The 19,729-nt window shown below is 40.3% G+C and overlaps 1 protein-coding gene across 1 annotated transcript in view; it reads right to left on the bottom strand.

Moving 5' to 3' along the window:
* Positions 1-19,729, bottom strand: part of AKAP6 (A-kinase anchoring protein 6) — a 569,716-nt gene that overhangs the window by 506,499 nt on the left and 43,488 nt on the right. Inside the window, exon 4 of the mRNA XM_024742005.1 lies at positions 4,700-4,800. The gene's annotated coding sequence lies outside the window, so the exon portion shown is untranslated. The remainder of the gene's footprint in view (positions 1-4,699; positions 4,801-19,729) is intronic.

Below are 19,729 nucleotides of genomic sequence, written 5' to 3'. Positions count from 1 at the left end.
GCCCTTTTAAAGTAGAATTATTTTTTTTTTTTTTTTTTTTTAGAATTATTATTCTTAGTGTAGAGTCAGATTAGATAATCACTCTACCTAACAGGAAAGTGTATGATCATGAGTGCACATGTGCATATGTGTGTGTATATACACACATACAGACATCCTGCTGTTTCATGTAATTTTAAATCAGTGTGTTCAAGTGTATATCTTACGGTATATTAATAACAAACTTTACGAAGGAAACCTAAGCTTACTAGATCAGTCTTAATTTTTTAATTAAACAACAACAACAAAAATGGGCTTCAGAATCACATAAAACTGTTCAAATCCTGGCTCCACCATTTACAATTCAGAGAACTCGAGACAAATAAATGACCACTCTAAGGCACAGTTTCCTCCACTGTACATGGAGTTACTCCACAGGGCTGTAATGTGAATTAGTGAGATGAGAACATGTGCATGCACCAGACAAATTCTGAGGATTCAGTAAATTTGATTATCTTCCCTTTAATTCAAACATGAATAATTTATGCAAAATTCTTCCTAAGCTATACATGGTACTGTTATTAATAAACAAATATCAACAGTTAATAAAGTTATAAAACATAATTTTACATTTTTTACTAGTATTTATCTCATGAGACCATTACTGCTAGTTAAGTATATAGCCACTTAGCCTTAAATACTATAATTGACATTTACCAAGAGAATTTATACTGAGGATATCAAAACTCCTCTCTAATCTTTCAATCCAGTGACCAAAAAGAAATGCCAAACCTAAAATGAACTGTAACCAGGATTGTTAAAGTATAATATATGGCTCCTGCTTATTGAAGAGAAACAAATGTCTCAGAGAGTTTGTTTTTAAATCACTCATAAGCACAGCAAAGGAAAGGTAAAACAAAGGGAACCAACTGACATAATACCTGAAATATACTACCCTTTTCCCCTTTCTGCTGCCAGAAAACAAAGCCCTTAAAATACAGGCCTCTAATCGATGCACATTACCTATTCCAATGTTTAAATTTGCCAGTGTTCCTAAATGGGAAAAAGTTCAAATGTAGGGAAGAAAAGTCAGGAGTAGCAACAAATCCTGAGTAGATGAAATACTGGAATCCAAGTAAGATTCAGTCCATGTTAAAGAAAGAGACAATCAATTCAAATGGGTTCAGTCCATCCTCATGGGATCCCACTTGTGCTTATGGTTCCAGTTTGCTCTTGCTCTCCTGCACTGGCTACTTTACAGCCATCTTCCCTTCCCTGCCTGCTCTGTGTCCACAAGCTCCAACTTCAAATGTGAAGACGACAGCATTATAGAGACTGCCTGACCAGCTCCCACAGTTACATAAGGTCACACCCCTACAATAAATCCCTGTGTGTCTGTATGTGTACATATATATATGTACATATATGAAGGGATTTGTTACAGGTATGAGACCTTATATTATTGTGGGAGCTGGGGGTATATATATCTGACGAACCCTTACAGATACACACCCATATACTTAATATGTTGATACTTTTCTTGCTTTTCTCTGGATATCTCACATCTCTGTGCTCTCTTCAACATAGAAGGGAAAAGGCAAAAATAATTTTAAAACATCTCTCTCTCTCTCTCTCTCTCTCTCTCTCTCTCTCTCCCCTTCAGTTAACTAGGTCATAACTAAAAGCCATTACATGGGACATTATAGGATAAAGAATACCCAAAAGCCATTTTCCATCTCTTTCTTGTTAGCAGAAACCCAATTTGATTCAGGCGTCAGAGGTCTGCTTGCCTCCTGGGAGGCTGGGCCTTCCTCGGCCCCAGAGGATGCATCTTGAGTAGCCCAAGCCAATCATGGTCACTTATTTTCCTTCCCGGTGATTGGGTTAGGAATGGCCATGTGACATAATTCTGGCCAGTTGATGAGGGAAATGTGTTGGGTGCAAAGAGGTTTTAGGAAATTTCCCCCCTCCTTCTTAAAAGGGGACATGCAAAAGAGATGACCCTTCTCATATCTTTGGATGTTGTTTTGCTGGAAGATGGTTTCTGGAGCTGCTGTAGCCCTTATGGTAGGCAGGATAATGCCCTCCAAATATGTCCATATCCTAATCCTCAGAACCTGTAAATATGTTAGGTTACATGGCAAAGGGGAACTAAGGTTGCAGATAGAGTTAAAATTGCTAACCCTTAAAATAGATTATCCTGGTTTATCCAGGTGGGCCCAATGTAATTCCAAGAGTTCTTAGAAATGAAAGAGGGAGGCAGAAGAGGCGAGTTGAAGGGAGATGTGACTATGGAATAAAGGCACAGAGATGCAACGTTGATGACTCTGAAGATGGAGGAAGGGGGCCAGAGTCCAAGGAAAGTGAGCAGTCTCTAGCTCTGGAAAGGTAGAGAAATGGATTCTCCATGAGAGCCTCCAGAAGGCAAAGAAGCCCTGCTAACATCTTAATTTTAGCCAAGTGAGACTCAGGTGAGACATGTGACCTACAGAACCGTGAGATAACAAATTTGTGCTAATAAGCAGTAATAAGAAATTAATAGAGCCCTCTTTGACTATAATGCTAATACACTTGAACTCAAGAAATCAATGGCAGGAGTAGAGTAGGAGAGCTCTGGCTTCCCCCTGGAGTTTTAGTTAACTCAAACGCAGTATGTTCAAAATAATTAGTAAAACAAATGCAGAGCTTGTTACTAGCCCAGTGTAACACTCCTACTGAACTTGTCACTTACGGATTGCCATGTCCTGTTCTCAGCATCACGTTCAAAGAGGAACAGTTGCAACTAGAGCATTCACGTGATATCAAAGAAACAGCCAAGAACCCTGAGGATGCTCACCTTAGAGGAGACTTGAAGGAAGTCTACAAACCTTAAGAGGCTGGGATGTGTAAGTGGGAATGAGACTGTTCTCTATGGGACAGATTATAATCCATGGGTAGAAACAGGAATCAAGCTTCATCACAATATATGGAAGAGCTTTTTATCATTCAGAGATGATCACTGATGGAGGGTGTTGCCTTTGAATGTACAGCACTTGATGTCACTGGAAGAGAGTCCTAGACAGAGTGGGTCTCATTCTCTTCTAAAATCCCATCTAAATCTAAGGATTTATGGGTTTATTTTTTAAGTGAGAGTTTTAGAAAGTAGTACAATGCTTACCATATAGGAGGCACTTAACTCACTTGAGTGAGTTGGGTTTGGAGGCATAGGACACAGACTGCAAAATTCATCTACTTCACAGCTTGCTCATGTTGTTAACGCTTTAATAGGCATATCTGGCCTGTAGAAACAGGCCAGAAAACACTAGCAGTACAATTATCACTAAGAATTATCAGTAAGAATTAGTGTCCAGATAATACAATTGGTTCTTTTCACCCTGGTCTTTCCACAACTCACAGAGAGGAACAGAATTTATTTTGTTACTCCTCAGGTGGTTTCCAACCAGTGGTCATAACGTTTCTAGCTATTCATCATTCCACGCAATCGTTCAGTAAAGACAAAACAATGAACTGCTTAACAAGCAGTATTTGGTGGTGATGAGGGTGAATAGTATCTTTGTATTTGCCTCAATGTTAGGACCCTTTTCAGGACTGCCATCTGGACTAAACCAAATGACAATGCTGATTTCTTGCTGGCCCAGTCTCCATGCCTTGTTGCCCCTTTGGTTTCTCCAAAATCCAAGGCTTGTCTGACTCAGAATCAAAATAAGTGGCTAGTTACTAAAAAGGTTTTCGGAGTTTTGTTTGGTTGGCTGGGTTCTGTTGTTGTTGTTGTTTTGGGTACAGGCATTACCCTTAATTCCCTTAGGTTAAATACTACATTGCCCTTTCCTATTTCTCTAAAAATGCATATAGTTCTAGTTCAGAATGGGAGTGAGGAGGTCACACATTGATTGCTTTCCTAGGCCTGGAGGGACTGGGGTATCAGAGCTCAGAGTGGTGCAAGGGGGAAAAGGGAAAAGACTAGAAAGGGGGAAAACAAAGATGCACGGCACTACCCAGAACCACAGGGAGCTCTAGGCATCTCCTGTGGTATAACACCTTGCTTAGGGACAAATTTTAGAACAAATTTAGCTGATGAGTGAACTCGCCTTAACTGTCTGCTTCCCTCACAGTGGCAGGTCCTGGTCCTGAAGCCACTGTGTATAGTGTGACTCTGTTATCCTGATTGGACCAAGAATAGGCATGAAGTCTAAGCTGGACCAATCAAAGTCCATTTACCAATATCTGAATTGAAATAGTGAAGAAGGAAGAAGGGAAAGACAGAGAAACAGGCTGAGCCTCTTGGGATGCCTCATCCAGTTACCATGACACAGCTTAGAACCTGTAGGCTGACCATATTGTACTTGCCAAAGGTCAAAGGGGCAGAGGAAACAGGCCTATGGCAAGACACACCTGATCCTAGGCCCTCCAGAGGCCTGGCTACATTCTTGCTCCGCGTTACATGAGTCACTCCTGGTATTTTGCAAGTTATTTTTTCCTTAGCTAATCTTGACTAGAGTCTGTTACTTGTCACCACAGAATCACAATAGTACCTATCTGTGGTGTCTTTTTAATGTGTCAACTTAACTAAGCTGAACCACATTTTCCAGAATTCCCTTTCCTATATATTTCTGATGAGGGTCAGCACAAGAAATATTCTTGTGGGAGATTTGCTGGGCAGAAATGATGCAGCAACCATTTTGCAGCTCACACAGGTTGCTGCTTATCTTTGCTCACTCACCTCGTTTGCATGCGGCAGCAGCTGGGCCTGCAACTTGCTCTACTTTCCCCTGGATCTTCCCCAGCTTCTCCAACTCCTGGGCCAGGTGTGTATGTTTAGCTCTGTAATGAAGAATTCGAAATGTACTTTTATCCATATATTACTTTATCTTGTTGATACCTGGCCCATCCTCCCAACCTATCGAGATCTTTTCATCTGTCATTCTGTATGTTAGCTAACTAAGCTTCATTACAATCTAACGCCTGGCTGTCCTCCCCATACCCTATTTATACTCCTCAGGGTCCTTCCACCTTCTAGAAATCTATTAAACACCCTAGGCAAGAATGGAAGGAGATCTAATATATTACTGTGCTGCCCCTTCCTTTTACATTGAAACAAAAGTTTCTGAAGATAATGGTAGCCCCAAGGAATGAGTTTTGCAGATATGGAAATTTTGATCAGGCCTGGTAGTGAGGTATTTGAAGGCAAAAGAGGGCCTTAAGGTAGATGGCTGCCTCATCTGGCTACTCTTGTGACAAGCTTTGGCCACCCCACAGGAGATAGGAACCCCCAGCTTCTCCCATCTCTTACATAGGGCAAACATTCCTCATCCTTTGTCTTCCTTTCTCAGAGGACTGTAAGATCATAGGTCAGAGAAAGTGACTTGTTTCCAGCCTTATCCCCCAGGTCTAGAATATGCCTGGCACAAGTAGCTACTCAGTAATAACTGTTGCTCTTTGCTGCATAAGCTTGCACAAGGCTCACTTTGACATAGAGGGCTCAGGAAATCCTAGCCAACCCTAAACTGCAGCACAAATACCACCCTCCAAGTCCACAGCAGCAGACACATCACTGGCCCTAACAAAATTTGGGGGTAAATAAGGGAGGGAAGAAAGAAAAAAAAAAGGGTGATTTACTACTTTTTATCAAACCTATAATACAATTCCAATTTAAAACTAGAGACTAGTCAAATATATTATTAACCTTAAGCCCTTTTAATTCTGAGTCCTTGAAATTAATTTAAACTAAAATGCCCCACCTGAGCAAAGTGTGCATATTATGTTAACTGTTTAAGAAGAGAGAGGGAAATATGAGATTGGTAGACAGATAGATATCAAAAAATAAAAAATGGCTATCTAGGGACTTCCCTGGTGGCACAGTGGTTAAGAATCCGCCTGCCAATGCAGGGGACATGGATTCGATCCCTGGTCCAAGAAGATCCCACATACCGCGGATCAACTAAGCCCATACACCACAACTACTGAGCCTGCGTGCCACAACTACTGAAGCCTGTGCACCTAGAGCCCATGCTCCACAACAAAGAGAAGCCACCACAATAAGCCTGCACACCACAACTATGAGTAGCCCCCACTCGCTGCAACTAGAGAAAGCCCACATGCAGCAACGAAGACCCGATGATGAAGACCCAACGATGAAGACCCAACACAGCCATAAATAAATAAATAAATTTATGTTAAAAAAATGGCTATCTATAGAGGGAGGAAAGGCATAAAGTGAAGAGGACAGGATAATAAGCCAAATTTCTTTACATATACTTCTGTTGATTAAACTGTGGAATCATGTAAATATTTATGTCATTATAAAAAAAATTAAATTTTAAAAAGCAATACTTTTATCCTGAATCCACACTCAAAAAGCTATATACTATATGACTCCATTCATATGACATTCTGAATAAAAGCAAAACTACATGGACAAAAAAACAGATTCAAATTGCTGGGAACTGGAGTGGGGGTTGACGGTAATGGAGCTTGGGGCAATTCGGGGGGATGATAAGACTGTTCCGTATCTTGGTTTTAGTGCAGGGTACATGATTTTATGCTTTCATCAAAATATGCAGAACTATACATTAAAGAGGATAAATTGTACAGTATATACATTATACCTTATTAAAAAGAAGTATAAAATATCCTTAATAATAAAAAGCAAAAAAAAAAAAAAAAAAAAGAACCTAAATGTGTGTCTAGTTGGTGGTATAACCACCAGAAACAAATCATGCCAAGTGACTTGAAAACACAGTAATGTGTCTGGTTATTCATTATTTTGGCATATACCCTCATTACAAAAAAGAACTTCAAACAATTCTAACATTTTCAACTAATCACATTGTTAGAGTAGCATTAATAATGCTACACTTGGACTACTGTGTGTTTAGTGGGGGATAAGGAAAATGAGTAATTGGTGTTAAGAAGAGATTTCGATGTAGAAGAAAGGTATGGATTAAGATCAATGAAATTAAGTAAAAACCCTCTTTTTTGAATTAGAAGTATCAGTATGAATTCATAATTTATTTTATGTTAAAAAATATTTCTTGTATCTGTCTACTGAAAAGACCTAGAAATAATGACGAAACCAGAAGCAATAAGCACCCATAGCATCCAGGTAGTGGTCTCTAAAATACCCCAGGGCTTCTTGGAGAAATGGTAAATTCATGTCTGGAACAGAAAATGTAAAAGAGGAGCCAAGAGCAATTTTTTACACCAGAAAATAAAGAAGTCATCAAACATTACTGGAGTTGTATCTAGAAGACCCAGGAGTCAACGTGAATGCTCCTACTGGGCAAATATGGGAAAATTTAAGCACCAATAAGGATAATAATACCTGCAATGGATTAGAATATATCACATGCGTTTAAATCCCTAAGTTCATAATGACCCTAAAAAGCACTGGTCATTGTTGCACGCTAGGGAACCACTTACTATCTGTAAAGCTGATAAATAGAAAGAAAGAATCAAGCACCTGTCCTGCCTTTCCTTTATGAACCATACCTTAGGGAACCCTAGTGGTTGTTGAGGGCAAAATTTTCTTTAAACTGGAAGTAGTCTGCCTAATAAAGGAAGAAGCAAAAACACTGACGGGATTCTGTCAGATGCAATTATTAGCCAGAGGAATGAGCAGGACTTCTAAGCAAAAGAGAACAATTTAAGGTGAGAAGACACAGGAACATTTCTCATATGTAAGCATTTCATGAGAAAGTGGTATCGATCACTGGAAAGTAAATGTGTTTAAAATGTTTTTCTTTTAATAATTTTATTGGGATATAATTCATATACCATACAATACACTCATTTAAAATACACACTTCAATGGTTTTTAATATATTCAGATACACACAACCATCACCACAGTTTGAGAATATTTTCATATCCCCAAAAGAAGCCTCATACCCATTATACCCTCCCCATCAGCCTGGGCCATCCCCGTGGGTATGAAGTGGAATCTCACCGTGGTTTTCGTTTACATTCTAAAGACGAATTTTTAGTGTGCAGAGAAATCATTTTTTTGAACCTTTATCACTCAAAGTGAGGAGAAAAGATCCTTTTGAAATGAGAACAAGTTGATTCACAATTCAAAAAATAATAAGATGAATCCTTTTTTCTGAGGGACTCTCAAGCCAGTTTTCAGGAATAAAAAGCATACTAAAGGATAAATCCTATAAAGAAGGAAAAGGCTAAGAACATGAGAAGATGGAGCATTATGTTTTTTGGTCACATTTTGACTGATAATTTGACCCCTAAACATTACGGTGAATAAAAACTTTTATTCCCAAGAACTGGTTTTTCAATCAAACGGTGTCAGAATGAGCAGACAACTCCTGAATTTAACAAACAGAAAGGGGAGAGGAAGGGGGGTAGCATTTGTGTTTTGGAACAATTCTTTTTTTAATATTTAGTTATTTTATTTATTTTCCTTTTTTTCTTTTTTTTTTCTTTTGGCTGCATCGGGTCTTAGTCGCGGCACATAGGATCTGTTGAGGCATGTGGGATCGTTTTCGTTACAGCGTGCAGTCTGCTCAGGTTTCTCTCTAGTTGCAGTGTACGGGTTTTCTCTCTCTAGCTGTGGCGCGCAGGCTCCAGGGTGCGTGGGCTCTGTAGTTTGTGGCACGCTGGCTCTCTTGATGAGGCACGTGAGCTCAGTAGTTGTGGCACGCGGGCTTAGTTGCCCCATCTTAGTTCCCTGACCAGGGATCGAACCTGTGTCCGCTGAATTGGAAGGTGGATTCTTTACCACTGGACCACCAGGGGAGTGCCCTGGAACAATTTTTATTAAAGTTGAAACTGAGGAGTCTGAGACTGGACTAGCCTTTCACGGAAAAGAGACACCACCAAAGCCCTCAACTTAGCTAGAGAAGAGAATTCCAGAAACATAATTGTAATGTCTTGATGTGCTAAAAGGTTGGAAAAGGACCTGGAGAAAAAATTTTAATTAAACATTCAGGGAAGCCTAAGAGTTTGAGTTTAACTGGAAGGAGGTAAGTTGTCTAATTCAGATAAATTAAAATAACAAAAGTAAACAATCCAAGATCACTTGGTTTTGACATTTTGAATATGGTACATAAGTAAGCGAGCCTAACATGCGAATATGGAGTAAGCCATCTGGTGCCCTTAAGAGATAAGGCGAACTCTGGAAAATCACAGAAGTGACTGTTTATATACTCTTAAAGGAAAACTAGAAAATGGCATTTATGAAAATGAACCTACCAGAGGCCCAGAGAGGAAGAGATGTTGGGAGTATCTCCCTAACATGAAAGGAAAAATCTGACATTTTGTCTTGGAATCACTCTACAAATAAACCAATGATAATTCAGTAAGAGGAAGTTTTTGTGTCTTCCAGGAAGAAGACAAAAAAGTGAAGGGAAAACAAGATGGAACTGAAATAAAGGAAACATCCAGAAATGTGAAAGAAGAAAGTTTCTTAGAGTAAAGAATACCTTTCTTAGACTCATAATATGAATGAGACAGCACTCTGAAATCTATTAAAAGACTCCTCAAATCCAGAAATTCAATGAGATCCAGAAATTTTCAAAAAGAAGTAGGTTAACTATATTTCAGAAGAAAGAGAAATAAAAATAGGATGATATCTTTGAAGAAAAAGGCCAAAGAAGAAAAAAAAAAAAGGCAAGGGACCAGGGCAATAATCTGAGAATAACTTGATTTACTCAAGGGATTTTGAGGTGAGTTTCTAGAGCTTTTTAAAAGCTAGTTAGATCTGTGAAAAATGCCATTGGTAGTTTGAAAGGGATTGCACCTGTAGATTGCTTTGGGTAGTAGAGTCATTTTCACAATGTTGATTCTTCCAATCCAAGAACATGGTGTATCTCTCCATCTGTTTGTATTGTCTTTAATCTCTTTCATCAATGTCTTATAGTTTTCTGCATACAAGTCTTTTATCTCCTTAGGTAGGTTTATTCCTAGGTATTTTATTCTTTTTGTTGCAGTGGTAAATGGCAGTGTTTCCCTAATTTCTCTTTCAGATTTTTTGTCAATATTGTATAGGAATGCAAGAGATTTCTGTGCATTAATTTTGTATCCTGCTACATTACCAAATTCATTCATTAACTCTAGTAGTTTTCTGGTAGCATCTTTAGGATTCTCTATGTATAGTATCATGTCATCTAAAAACAGTGACAGCTTTTCTTCTTTTCCAATCTGGATTCCTTTTATTTCTCTTTCATCTCTGACTGCCGTGGCTAAAACTTCCAAAACTATGTTGAATAATAGTGGTGAGAGTGGGCACCCTTGTCTTGTTCCTGTCTTAGAGGAAGTGGTTTCAGTGTTTCACCATTGAGAATGACGTTGGCTGTGGGTTCGTCATATATGGCCTTTATTATGTGAGGCCCACTTTCTGGAGAGTTTTTATCATAAATGGGTGTTGAATTTTGTCACAAGCTTTTTCTGCATCTATTACAATTATCATATGGTTTTTATCCTTCAATTTGTTAATATGGTGTATCACATTGATTGATTTGTGTATATTGAAGAATCTTTGCATTCCTGGGATAAACCCCACTTGATCATGGTGTATGATCCTTTTAATGTGCTGTTGGACTCTGTTTGCTAGTATTTTGTTGAGGATTTTAACACCACATTGTACAGCAATTACACTCCAATAAAGATGTTAAAAAGAAAAAAGCACCACCCTCCACCCTGCCCCCTGAAAGGCCTAGAATAATAACCCCCATAGCTTGTTCAGCACGCTAACATATTTACAGTACTTTTGCAGCCATTCTTCATTGAATGTCACTAACTAGCATCCTGCTGGCCAAATCTACTCCACAGACATGCTTTAGGTTGATCCACAAATTGATACACTGATACCTGTTAGGAACTTCTGTTCATTCCTAAAAAGCAGACTGCAAACTGAAAAGCCATTAAGTTTAAAAACTTTTTCCATTCATTTTACTGAAAAAATTGTAATGTATTGCATCCCAAATCAGTATACCCAAACTATTTTCTCAGGTTAAAAAAAAAGGTATAGCAGTTGAAAAATGAAAATAACTATATAGGTAATAAACAATTTAAAAGTGAACAAATATAGTTTGCACATAAAAAGGCTAATTAGAAAATAGAAAACATGGAAATGTCACAAAATAAGAGAAGGAAATATACATGAAGAAAATATTTTCAGAAATTATCTTGAAGAGAGGGAAAGAACATCAATGAAAATTTTCACATTAAGGAAGAAAGTAGCAATTCTTCTTTTGGGAAAAAAATAGGAATGAATACAAATAGAGAAATTGATAGTTTAAATCAAATAGTAATTGTCATTTAGAGGTGGAAATATAGGTGTTTTTGTTAAACCTTGAACTCTTGACATTGTTTTCTCTTTTCCTCATTCAATTACGTACAAGGCTTTTTCCCTCTTGCAGACTAAGAATTTTAAGCCAAAAGAGATACAAAAACTATTTCCTTTAAAGTCACTGCAATTAATACAAAGTAGACAATTCTTTATATTAGTAGTCACTCAAGAAACACTGAATAAAGGAGGAAATGACAAACAGAAAAATATACACACACACAAAAACACTGCTTTTTCCTTGAGTAATCACTCAAGACTTCTAAGTCACATCAAAGACAAGACATCGAGAACTACTAAAAATATTCTTTCAAGAAAAATAATTCAATTAAAATGCAAAGCTTCTCAAATTTTTGCTTCTTAAAAATTCTTTAAAATTTTGAATCACTAGGTTATATACATGAAACTAATATAATACTATAAATCAACTATACCTCAATAAAAAAGTAAATAAATAATAATAAATGAAATACAGTTTTTAAATATTTTATCTTTTGACAGATCATGGAAAGACATTTCAGAGAATTAAAGTTTTGAACAGGGGCTTCCCTGGTGGCACAGTGGTTGAGAATCTGCCTGCTAATTCAGGGGACACGGGTTCAAGCCCTGGTCTGGGAGGATCCCACATGCCGCGGAGCAAGTAGGCCCGTGAGCCACAGCTACTGAGCTTGCGCGTCTGGAGCCTGTGCTCTGCAACAAGAGAGGCCACGACAGTGAGAGGCCCGCGCACCGCAATGAAGAGTGGCCCCCGCTTGCGACAACTAGAGAAAGCCCTCACACAGAAACGAAGACCCAACACAGCAAAAATAAATTAATTAATTAATAAACTCCTACCCCCAACATCTTCTTTAAAAAAAAAAAGTTTTGAATAGGACTATAAGTACCTATTTTTTTACCTAAGATTATGAACAGATTATTAATTTATTTTTACCTTTCACTGCATTCACCAGACTTAAATAAATCATGTTTAAAGGCTTCTTTTTGCATAACGGTGCCAGCGGCACTTTTTATTTACAAGTTTTCATGAAATTGGCCTGGAAGCAATTAGGATTAGTCAGAAACTTGCATAATGATCATAATTTTTCATTAATAGAAATGTCTCTGTATTTTAAAATAGGTTAATCATTATAGTCCAGATAATGACATCTTTTTTATGTGAAACCTATACTGTTTTATTAGACACAGGGTGGGAGAGGGAAGATTTTAATGCTACTGTGATACCTGAAATAAGGTTCAAGTTCCCCTCAAAGAAAGCCTGCTTGAACTATATGAAGCAAAGTAAATCTACCAGGCTGTCATCACTCACTAGTACCCCTTGCCTTACTTCTACTATATATTTAAAAAAAGAAAAAAGAGAAGAGAGATGACAAAAAGATAATCTAGGGCACACATTTGCTTGCCTCCAGCCACTAGACTCCTGAGTCCTTGAAGGCACAGACCAAACATTACTCCTTTTTGATCTTGCGCCTGACACAGGATGCTTTTGATACGTCTTAGGTGGATGAAGGTAGGTCAGTTCTCGGTACAAGACGCAAGCCAGGTATTAAATTGTGGAGGGATTTGTTGTGCTACCAGGCTATCCGGTATAATATTTTATTCTGTTTCCTATCCTGGAAAGCCCATTTCTTTATCCAGCAAACATTAAGCATCTTCCAGGAACCAGGCACTGTTATTTTGCTTGGGATACAAACAAAAATTCCTTTCCCTCATAGCCTACATTCTAGTGGAGGGAGACAGGTAATAAATAATTGAAATAATCAATATCCTATGTTAGTTGATAAGTGCTATGGAAAAAGAACAAAATAGAGCAGGTTAAAGGGGATCAGGTGTACAGAGGGAGTGATTGTGATTTTAAGCAATGTGGTCAAGGTAAAGAAGGTGACAGCTGAACAAAGACTTGGAAGAAGTGAGAGAATGAGCCTTGTCCTTTGCAGGAAGGGCAGTCTGAGGAAACAGCTTTAGCAAAGGCCTTTATGTGGGAGAGCCTGGCCTACTTGAAAACTAAAGGTAGGTACCTAGAGCAGAGTGGGCAAGGGGAAGCACATGTAATGTGGGCCTGTGTAAAGACTTTGGCTTTTACTCTAAAACAGAAATCCTCCGGATGATTTCTGAACTGAGGAGTGACATAATCTGATTTACATTAAGTGAGATCCTTCTTACTACTCTGTTAAAAGAGACTGAAGCAAACAGATCAACAGGAAGGCTCTTGCAGTAATCCAAATGAGAGATGGTATTTGTATTCGTTTGTTAGGGCTGCCACAAACATAGTACCACTAACTGGGTGGTTTAACCAACAGAAATTCATTGTCTCATAGTTATGGAGGCCAGAAGTCTGGGATCAAGGTGTTGGCAGGGCCATGCTCCCTCTGAAGGGCCTAGGCAGGGATCTGTTCCAGGCCTCGCTCTTAGCTTGTGGTAGCTTCAGGTGTCCCTTGGCTTGTGGACAGCTGTCTTCTCCCTGTGTCTCTTCATATCAATGAGAGCAGTGAAGGTAATGAGAGGTGGTCAGATTCTAGTTAAGATATGAAGGTCTGGCCACAGGTTATCCTGACAGATTGTGGAGAACGTAAAAGAGAAAAGAATAAAGCATAAGTCCATGATTTTGGCCTAAGAACAGGATATGTTGCCATGAAGATAGGGAAGACTACAGACAGAGAAGTGGAGATGGCAGCCATGAGGTGCACTGTTCAAATCTCCCTGCTGTGTGGCATGTGGTTAGCTGCCAGTCTCCAGCAGATGCACCTCCAGGCTTTGAGCCAGCATTCAAGCCAAGGCCACAGACTGCCTGAACTGCTCTCAGCCAGTGACTGTGCACAGCAGGGCACTAGGGCAGGCCCACTCCAGCCCGGGCAGGATGCCTCTAAGGGCAATCTTTACTATGGTTCCTTACCTGCCCCCTAAGACTATCTCAGAGCTGTGCTGAGTCTCAGGCTCTTCCTAGCCTTTCCTCCTTTCTTCCCTCCCTTCTGTCACTGGTTTCAGATTTACAGTGCCATCCAAAGGCTCTCCCTTCTACTCTGGCTCTTACACCCCTTTATCCTTCACAGGTGTCTCCCTCTATAAATCCCTTGCACTTCTAATTCCATTTTGGCATCTACATCCAGAGAACATGAACTGACACAATCGGTAGCAGGAGTGGGCTGAGAAAGCAGGCAGTAAGACGAGAGTTTTAGACTGGATCAACCACCCCTCATCTAAAGAAGAGCATACCCCAGGTGGTTTGTGGGGCACAGATAGTCCCTGGCACAAGGTGGTGGGCCAGCTGCTGAAGATGTTACTGGTAGTGATGTGGGAACACATCCCATTGCAGGAGAATGCCCTTGCCGAGAAGAAGCAGGCATTTGAAAGGTAAGGGGGGAACAATGTATAAAAGGACAGTAGAGTCAGTTGGCTATTACTAAATTGTATTGTCCTGCAGAGGGATAATGAACAACTTGAGAGCACCTTCTAACAAAGTATAAGTACAGTTGAGTATAACAATCAGAAAACCTTTTTGGTAGTTTACAAAGAGACCCTTCTCTCCCATAATGAGAGAATAGACACAACTGAGGAGCAAACACATGGCTGAATAGTCCAAAGCTCCAGAAACATTTAAATGCTTAGCCAAGGCAGGTCTATTACACAAAAATCCTAATTAGAAAAACCTGAGACCCACATAGGTGAACCTGGGTTAAAGTCCCAGAGGCTTATGGCTCTACATGCTCTCCTAAACCCTCAGAGCCTGCAGAGCCTACCACTCAGTGTTAGAAGCTAGCACATCCCCCATGAAGGAAGACACTACAGAGGCCTCTCTGCCACAAGAAGTACATGCCACCTTCAGGAGTAGTCCCACTTGTCCCCTGCCTGCCAAACTGATAACTAGAGATAAATTCCGGCATAATCTGTGGTGACGTGCTAAGGCTGATAAGAGCAAAGACCTGCCAGAATTAGCATGTCCCGACAGTCTGGGGAAGGACCTCTGTGGCTGGATTTTAAGGGTGCTTAATCAAAGGAGGAGGAGTATAAGACTGTGTAAGCAAGAATAAATTGCCTTGGGGCATTCTCTTGGGACATGGGATTTAACATCCTGGCAAGGACACCAGCAAAGGAGCAAACTTGCGGTTAGGGGGCTCCTAGAAGCCTGGAGAAAACTATAGCCTATTGTAAAGAAAGTGGAAATGCTTGCGTGGCCACAGCAAGCAGTAGAAGAAGGGATAAAGAGGCTGGGGGAAGCTGGCATACTGGAATGGATGCATTATGTGATACCACAGACTCACCAGAGGATGGTATTTCTTAGGAGAGCCAAGAGGATGCTTCATGGACCAAGGCCATCAGGAATTTGCTAGGGAGAGGAGAGCCAGCTTCACTAAGAACTTCAGTAGTGGCTCTACTCTGCAAGCCAGAGCCTATGGTAAGAGAGGCAGTCACAAAGCTTGGCTTATTGACAGTGATGGGGTTGATGGGGCCCCAAAGCAATTGAGCCCTGGTGGCAGCACAGAAGCCAGGAGAACAAAATTATTGCAGTGACTGGCAAGGCTAGAGGGACAGCTGACTGGTCAGGGACCTGAAAGGAAAAGATACCAGAAGATCAGAAACAAAAATATACATGTAAATGGACATGTAATTGTGAGAATGAAGTGTGAAGATTTTTGTATCATGTTAATGCCGTAAGTGCCACCATGGAATAGGCACTGAGCAATTAAACAGGCAAAATGACTCGGCCAGCTGACATGAGTCAGCCTTTGCCATCAATCATGCTGAACTACCAAGATGGGCACAGGCCCACAATGGCAGAGTATACCTGGGCCCAACAACATGATCCCCACTTATCAAGGCCAATCTGGCTACTGCCATCTCTGAATTTTCAACCTCAGAGATGAAAGCTGAGCATCCTATATAGCACTATTCCTTGAGGAGAACAACTAGCCACTTGGCAGCAAGCTGACTATACTCCTTCAAGGGCCAATGACTCATTCTTACAGGAGTAGACACCTATTCTGAGTATGGGGTTGCCTTTACTATCTGCAGAGTCTCAAGCAGCACCGCTATCAGGAATCACAGTGTGCCTATCCCACAGACGTGGAAGGCCACAAAACACAGTATATGACCAGGAACCCATTGCACAATGAAGGACATGTGCAGCAGGCCCATGACCATGGAATATACTGGTCATATCACACACCGCACCAGACAGAAGTCACTGGCATGACAGAGCATTGGAATGCCCTGTTGAAGGTATAGCTGAAATACCAGCTTGGAAGCAATTCTCTGCAAGGATGGAGTGCCATCTTCCAAGGATGTAGTGTAAGTATTGAATCTATATGGTGCTGTGTCCCAGTAGGAAGAATTCATGAGTCTGCGAACCAAGACATGGAAGCAGGAGTGGCCCCACCTTACCATCATTCTCAAGGACCCACGGGGGGTCACTGTGTTTCCCATCCTTATCACTCTCGGCTCTGTAGGGTTAGAGGTCCTGATCCCCAAAGAAGATGCACTTTGCCAAGGGGTACAGCTTTCTTTGATAGCATATGTAACCTGTTAAATGCAGAGCCCCTCATTCTCTTCAGTTTAAGACATAAGCAAGGCATCACCAGCTACACTTCTACAGCTCATGACTGGATAATGTTTGCAGTGCAGAAACTGCATGTTTGGGATACCCCGTACATCTGGTTCCACCACTATTTTATAAGATGTTTGGGGCATGAAAGGATTATCCTCTGGTTTACATGCATGTTCCTTACAAAACTGCTACGTTACTTAACCTGCCTTCCTCAATGGCTGTTTCCTGTATAAGTCCCAGTTTAGTGAGAAGAGCAAAAGAACCACCTGCTGCTTGGGGCCAGGGCTGAACTGGTTGATGAGTCCCTGTTTATTTAACCCTTTCCCATATGCCAGATGTAAGTGACACTACCTCCCTCTCTGAAAGCAGAAGAGGAAACACAGCATTATAATGAACATCTGAGACCAGATATTTACAATAATGGGCTTCTGTTGTAATGAATGGAATGTTAGGAATCATGTTCTTAATATGCAGAGGCTAAAATGAAAGGTCAGTTTTTCTGTAGTGAATTAGAAAGTGAGCAGATGCTGTCTGACTGTGCTAGGAAAAAGAAGGCAGCATTCTGACCACACCCTTCCTCCTCTGAAATTCTCAAAGCACTTGTGATATTTTGTTGTGGTGGGTAGCTTAGATATTTGAATTTTTTTTTTTTAAAGAAACTTTAGTGCTTGCTTTCTTTTTTGTTTTTAACTTATTTTATTTATTTTGGCTGCATCGGGTCTTAGTTGCGGCACGCAGGATCTTTGTTGCGGCATGTGGGATCTTTTGTTGTAGCCCACGGGCTCCTCTGGTTGTGACGCACGGGCCTCTTTCTAGTTGTGGCACGTGGGCTCCAGAGCGCATGGGCTCAGTCATTGCAGCACGTGGGCTCTCTTCTTGTGGCACGCTGGCTCCAGAGCACGCGGACTCAGTAGTTGCGGCACACGGGCTCTCTAGTTGTGGCACACGGGCTCCAGAGCATGCAGGCTCAGTAGTTACAGCACACAGGCTTAGTTGCCCCATGGCATGTGGGATCTTAGTTTCCCAACCAGGGATCAAACCCGTGTCCCCTGCATTGGAAGGTGGATTCTTAACCACTGGACCACCAGGGAAGTCCCTGAGATTTGAATTTTTGAGGCATGGGAGAAACTGAAGAGCTAAGTCTCACAGGCTCACAGAACTAAGAAAAAAGGAACAAATGTAGTGCTTAGATGTCTTTTCTCCTTCTAACATAGTGTACAGTCAGGCATTCCCTTAAAGTGAATTCTGCACAAACAGGGTCCAGAGTACTTGTGTTCTACAAAATTATTCCTTCTAGAAAATTCATAATCAAAAAAGTAACAAAGATGGCCATTAGTATTCAAAATCAGTAGCAGTCCAAAAAGCTAGTTTTAGAATAAACTTTATACCCAAATAGAATTTCATTTGTACAGGCCTGGGTCTGAGAGAGAAGGGTTAGGTTTCTAAAGATAAATGGGTTAAAAGCTGCCGAGTCTGGATAGCATCGTCTGAGTTGCCATTTATTTGGCATCAGCTACATTCAGTTTTTGAGTCAAAGCCATTACTACAGTATGAAGGAGACAGTTGTTGGTTTTAAGGTCCTTCAGTGGAGTATGAACTCCCTAAAATGCCAAGTGAGGAAAGTTCAGGCCAACCCAGCCTGTCTTTTCTGAGAGACGGCCAAACCTTAGTGACGATCTGATCTGGACAGCCAAGAAGTCTTAGTTTTGATCTTTTGTAAGGAAAAGTTGGGACTCTGCCCAAGTCAACAGAAAAGGGAAGAGGCCAGGATGGGAATACAGCCTGTGAGAAGATGTCTGCCTACACACTGGGGAGGCATGTCCAGTTTGAGGCCTCCTGCTTGCCTGCTTAGGCCTTGGGCAATTGCTGAGCTGCTATTTCATGAGCCTTTGCATAGAACATATATTCATTTACTACGTTTTTATCATGCTGTTTTAAAGCATCTTAGAGAGGTCTTATCAGTGACAGCTAACTCTAAGCTAGAGAGCAGGACATTGTTGCCTCTCCAGACCCCTTTCCTGGGAGGTCTAAATCAACTCCTTGGTTCACTGAATGCTGGACATGAAGAAAGGTACCAGGCTGGGAGCCTGGGAATAGACAGCTGGGTTCAATTGGGCTATGGAAGCTGCTTTCTCTGTAGCATATTACTGGAGAGGCAGTATGGTGTAATGGTTTCTGTTCCCCATTCTGCCACGTACTAGCTATATAAATTCTAGCAAGTTTTTCAATCTCTATAAGCCACTATTTCCTCATCTGAAAGAAAAAAAATAGAAATACACCTACCTCATAGGAAATAATGAGATAATACATGTAAAGTGCTTGGCATATATAACTGGTTGACGTCTGTGTTTTCCTCACTACAATAGAACAATGTATTGAGGAAAAGAGAGACAGGAAAGTAATTCCTCATCTATGACTCTGTTTCCCAAATTATATAATAGGGGCATGATTATTATAGCCATTTGCCTTAGGAGATATGTGAAAGACAAACAGATGTGAATCCCATTGGAAAAGAAATATAAGATGGTATCATTAACAGAAGGCTATGACCTGAGGAAACTAGAACATGGCCTCGATGTTTGATTGTTCCCTTTTGGGAGTATTATTCCTGAACTCTACCTTCCTGCTTTTTAATTCTCCTACTAGATAAGAAAATTCACATTTTCAATTGCTGTTGAGTTACATACTGAGATTTTAAGGTGCAGGTAATGGTGAAATCTCATAAGCTCTTTCAGGCAAGAAAATTTTTAAAAATAAAAGCAAAAAACTACCAGGTGATAAAAAATGAAGCTATGATATGCCCAGTGTTGCTAAGTTCACAAGAAAATCATAGTAAACTTTGATAGTCACCTTCAATGAAAGAGAATTTAAATTGACCTAATTCTATCAGAAATAAGACCTCTTTCCCTCTCCCC

Source organism: Neophocaena asiaeorientalis, unplaced genomic scaffold (assembly GCF_003031525.2).
Source record: "Neophocaena asiaeorientalis asiaeorientalis breed wild unplaced genomic scaffold, Neophocaena_asiaeorientalis_V1.1 scaffold83, whole genome shotgun sequence".
NCBI lineage: Eukaryota > Metazoa > Chordata > Mammalia > Artiodactyla > Phocoenidae > Neophocaena > Neophocaena asiaeorientalis.
This window is presented reverse-complemented; position numbering and strand designations above follow the sequence as displayed.